This window comes from Agelaius tricolor, unplaced genomic scaffold (assembly GCF_023055355.1).
Source record: "Agelaius tricolor isolate 1412-34295 unplaced genomic scaffold, bAgeTri1.0.p SCAF_9, whole genome shotgun sequence".
Classification (NCBI taxonomy): domain Eukaryota; kingdom Metazoa; phylum Chordata; class Aves; order Passeriformes; family Icteridae; genus Agelaius; species Agelaius tricolor.
The window spans coordinates 13657145-13662694 of NW_027269269.1; positions in this window are offsets into that span (position 1 = coordinate 13657145).

Consider the following 5550-nt stretch of genomic DNA (forward strand, 5'->3'; position numbering starts at 1 on the left):
GCTCTCCCCGCCCCGCCCGGGGTAGGGCACTCCCGCCGGCACGCCCGGCCCGCTGGGCAGCCGCGGGGTGAGCTGTGCCTGAGCTCTGGCGGCCGCTCCGGGCTGCCCGCCTCCCCTCTGCCAGACCCCTGCGACATCCTGCTGCCCCGTGTTTCACAGAACCACAGAATCAAATTGGTTGGAAAAGACCTCTGAGGTCATCGAGTCCAACCTACGATCAAACACCAGCACATCAACAAGACCATGGCACCAAGTGTCATATCCAGTCCTTTTTAACACCTCCAAGGATGGTGACTGCACCACCTCCTTGGGCCCATTCCAGTGTCTAATCACCCTTTCTGTAAAGAACCTTTTTTTAATGTCCTCACTGAACCTCCCCAGGCACAGCTTGAGGTTATGTCCTCTTGTTCTCTTCTTGGTAGCCCAGGAGAAGAGGCTGATCCCCACCTGGCTGCAGCCTCCCTTCAGGCAGTTGTAGAGAGTGATAAGGTCACCCCTGAGCCTCCTTTTCTCCAGGCTGAACGCCCAGCTCCCTCAGCTGCTCCTCATGGGACATGCACTCCACAGCCTTCACCAACTTCATTGCCCTGCTCTGGATACTAGAATGTCCTTCTTGAATTGAGTGGCACAGAAGTGGACACAGGATTCAAGGTTTGATCTTCAAGGTTTGAGTACAGGGAGATGATCACTTCCCTTTCCTGCTGGTCACGCTATTACTGATACAGGCCAGGATGCCATTGGCTTTTTTAGCCACCTGGGCCCATAGTTCTTTTAATTTACTACAAAGGGCAGTGAGAACACAGAGCAATGGCTTCCACACTCGGTTTGCCATGGATTTCTCACACTATGCCGTGCCATGCCATCCTCCACAACCCACACACCAGAGCTGACAACACCAGCAGGGCAAAGCTGAGGGGGAAGAAATGTAAAAGCCAATGTTTTAAAAGATACATTTTAAGAAACATTTTACTCCAATACCTAACACACTCTGACAGGCTATAAAGACTCTTCAGAGAGATATGTGCCCCTGTGAAGGTGTGTTGATTACCACGTATCTCCATGCCCTGTGTTTCCTTCCATTTTCGGGAGTCACAGCCCCAAAGAGAGTGGGTGAACCCTGCTGCCATTTTGAGAACAAGGCTGAAACTTTGTCTACTTTTGATTTTGCTGATGTCTTTTCTTCCACCTCTTAAAATTACCACTGTATGATTTTGGAAAAACCTCTTCATTCAACTCAGTCATCACATTTGGGATGAGAGTGGACCTTTAGGGCTGTGAACAGAGCGGAACTTTGTCTGCAGAGGTGACCTCACCACCTCTGCATGGATTTTCATCCTCAGAGCCCTTTCTTGGATGCCTGATAGGGAGACAGCTGATATTTAACACAAGAAGTCTGAAGTTTTGTTGCACCCATGTCCAGATACAATAAAGGCAGTCTGTACTCAGCAGCAGCACAAGGATTGTGCACTCTACACAGGACTGCTGCTATTGAGCCATGCTACTTGCTGATGCAGATAAAACCTGAACCTAGGATGAATTCCAGACATTGGACTGTGTCTTGCCTCATCTGCAGAACCTATCCTGCCAGGAAATCTTGATACAAGAACACTAGAGGGCTACTGTGGAAAGCAGGAGTGTTGCCTTCAAAAAGCAATACACCAATACTACAACTTTGACATTTTCTAAGAGACAAAAAAACCCTGCAAATCACCAGCCAGAAGAAAAAAAATAAAAAGGCCTATATTAGTGATATTGGTCCTGTCTCCTACTTTATATTACTGTATGCAGTCTGACCCTGCTGTGCAGAAGCCCTGCTTATGATACTCTGAGCAATGTGACTCCATCACATTGTCAAGTCAAACTCAGATGCATGACAAGTTGCCATCAGCTTATTGACAGTTGTATAAACCATTCTGGAATCCCCAGCTTTCCTCTATAATATATAGGGAACATAAATTTGGAAATGCACATGGTAGAAGGTTTTACTTCTGCCCTGCAGTTTGCTTCCCTTCCCCATCTTGTACCTGTGCATTGTGCCTGTGTTTGTTACTCCTCCACTATTCACCGGTGGATGATGAAACCAAGGCAGTGTTAAGTAGGCTGAAGAATGAATATGTCTTCTGGTATTCTTAGAAAGATTAATTTGGCCAAGGCACCTTTGGGCATAAGGCTTCTTTGGGAGAGCCCCTGTATCAGTTAATTGGTTTTTGAAGCACTTGGAAATTAGGTTAATGAAGCACCATGGGACTAGGCACTGAACAAAAACATACCTTAACTCTTGATTAATATTCTAGAGGGATTTAATCAATCCCAGTGGTTTATGGCCACACTTTTTCAAGTGAAACAAGACGGAAAGAAGCAGTGAGGAAATTTGACATGAGAATATTGTTGAAAGTTTGGTGGTGTTTAGTACTCTAAAATCAACTGACCTGCCCACACCACTTAGAAGTTCTGAATTACTGCTTTGACATGGTTTATATGTAGTTTTTTCAGTGTGCCTACAGCTTGGGCAGCACATTATGGACTTTGAATAGACAATAGCAGCAGCCAAAGGTCATAGAAAAAAATATTCAAGAGGAAATGGCAATTGTGATGTTATGCTTGTTCTATACAGGATCATATAGGTCACTTTCTAGGCAAAGCCATTTCACTAAACCAAAATTAGGAAAATTTAATGTTTCTCCTGTTTCTGTGAAAAATCTTCTACTAATGAAAGTACTATAAATAATTTTTCTTATCTCTGAGATTCAAGGAATGTATGAAAATTTTTCATGTTTCAATGCATCTGCCTGAAGAAATGGGTTTTGTGATAAAAATTTTAGGCAATGTTTTGGTTAGGATTATCCACTTCTTTGTCTTGACACAGTTTTCTTTAGGACCAGTTGCAACCAATGGTAAAATCTTTACTTGAAGGTGTTAAGGAGCCTACTTGAATGAGAGGTATTGTTCAAACACAGATACAGTAAGTTCAACTTCTGTGTTACTTTCCTTTTATATTCCTACCAAATAATTCTTTGCTAGCCCTTCAGCATATGAAAATGTTGTCACACTAATTTACTGCACATAACACTTGGAAATATTTGTAGGGAGGGTTCTTCATATACCTACTAAATGTATGCTCCGAGTTCACTCAGATTTGGGACTTAGGAAAGGGTGGGGACAAGTTGTCCCTGTAACAGTTTTTGCAGTAGCCTTTCATTACTTTGAGTCACAAAGATATTTTGACAGATGATTGAGTTAGGAGGTTCCAAATTCTTTTGTTTAGGGCAGAAAACAAAAAAGGTGGAAGTGGCAGTGTCATTTACAACCCACTGGAGAAAGAGCCAGTTTAGTGTGGTGGTAACACTACCGTGGTGTCTGAGGCCAGCCTTTATAGCTTGCCAAATAAAGGTGTGTTTGCTTGTAGCTGCCAGTCTTTGTTACAGTTTTAACTGTGAGAGAGAGGATGAAAAGAAGATGCTTAAATGCATGGAGTTCTTCTGTGGAATTACATTGGGGCTCAAGAGGAGGCCAGCAAGGAGACATCATGGGGGTCACCTGCTACTGACTGCTCTATAAAGCTGAGAAATGGGTCAAGACTTTTTTAAACAGCTAGAAGAAGTTTCATGATTACAGGGCCTTCAGCATGGGAGCTCTCAAACAGGCTGCCCAAAAATGTGGCATAAAAAAATCTTGGAACTTCTCCAAACACCTGAACAAAGCCCTGTGCCACCTGATCTAACTTGGATCATCGCTCTGTTTTGACCAGGAGTTGGTCTGAATTGACCTTCTCGGGTCCCTTCTAATATTTTCCTATGACTCTGTAATTCTAATAGAGAGTTGCTTGTAAATTGATATGTGGTCTTCTTTGTAAATGTTAAATTCTGTGTTCCTCTGTTTGTTTCTCTGTTAAAAATTTGAGGAACAGATAGTAAAACACTTGCCTCTTTCCCAGGGGTTATATAGGATTAAATAATTTCCTTTAAAAAAAAAAAAGAAAGAAAGAAAAACAAAAAACCTGAATTAATGAATTTCAAGACTCTGTAGGAACAATTACTAATTAAATTTCAAGTGGTTTGGATCGAAGTTATTGTTATATACTTCATGAGTGAAATAAATTGCATATATTGTTGTAAAATGTCAATAGAAGAGCATGAAATGAAACCTAGAGGACTTTTCACCTAGAAACCTTTTCTTACACTTTATTCTAGCTTCATATTTTCAAACAATTTGAAATATTAGTTTCACACTTTTTATTCACATAGGGCATGCAAATAATAAGTAGGTTTATAACTCATGTTTTCCTTTCCCATACTAGATACTCTTGTCATTGTATTTGCGTTACAAAGTACATAGATAAAACTTTGAAAGTTCCTAGAAACCATGCTGCTCTTGATTTCCACAAGTCACTGCAGTGCTTCTGAAACATCCCATTCTGCAAGATGCCACATATGGCTGTGTACTAGAAAGAAAATGTAAGCTTGTATAATATTTTTCTCCCTACAGGTCCCTATATAAAGAAGTCAGAATGCTGCTTCTGTGCCTACTTAAAGCACTAAGTAATCCTATAATCATAGCTTCACAGAATAGTCTGGACTGAAGGAGACCTTTGAAGTGCGCCTCATCCAACCCCCCCTGCCATGGGTAGTGACATCTTCAACTAGACCAGGTTGCTCAGAGCACTTTCCAACCTGTCTTTAATCTATTCAGGCATGGGAGACCCACAACATTTCTTAAACAACCTGTTCCAGTGTTTTACCATCCTCATTATAAGTAAATTCTTCCTTGTATCTAGTCTCAATCTACCCTCATTTAGTTTAAAATAATCTCCTTTTGTCCTATCAAAACAGACCCTACTAAAAAGTCTATCCTTATTTCTCTTACCTCCTTGATTTGAATTCAAGTAGTAGTAGTCACCTTTATTACCTGATGTGTTGGGTTTGTACCTTGACCCTATGCTATGAGCTTGGAGATCGCTGGAGTATTTCTGTGATAAGATTCCTTCTGCTGTGACTCTAGTGACTGTCAAAAAAGCAGCAGAGCAGGGCTGCTTTTCTACTGTAATGGCTCACTAATTTTTTCCTCCGTTCCTCTTCTGGGTTCCTTTTGTATCCTCTTTCCTCCTCTCCCAACTCTTAAAGGTCTCCAAGGGAATCAGTATTTACAACCTATGGGAAAGAGTAATGAATTTGCCATAGTAACTAAATATCCAGGAGCACGCTTTTGTTGACTCCCTTCTGTCTTGAATGGTGATACTTGTTACTGTGCCTGAAATAATTGTGGTCCATCTTCTGGGGCTTCCTAATGAAATGCTGGAACACTAACTTCTACGAGGTCATAGAAGTAAATATCCATCTATTTGCGGAAGGGAGTTTGGTTTTTCAAATAGTACAACATTTTGGGGTAGTACACTGTGAAAGGAGGATGATGAAGGTACTGTGAGCTAGGGTAAAGGCCCATAAGGATCTGTGCCACACACAGAAAGAGGAGAGGAAATTCACAATTGTAACCAGTTGTAACAGGAATCCCAGCACTGCAAGATGCAGGGATATAAAGCTAAGGGAAGGTGCT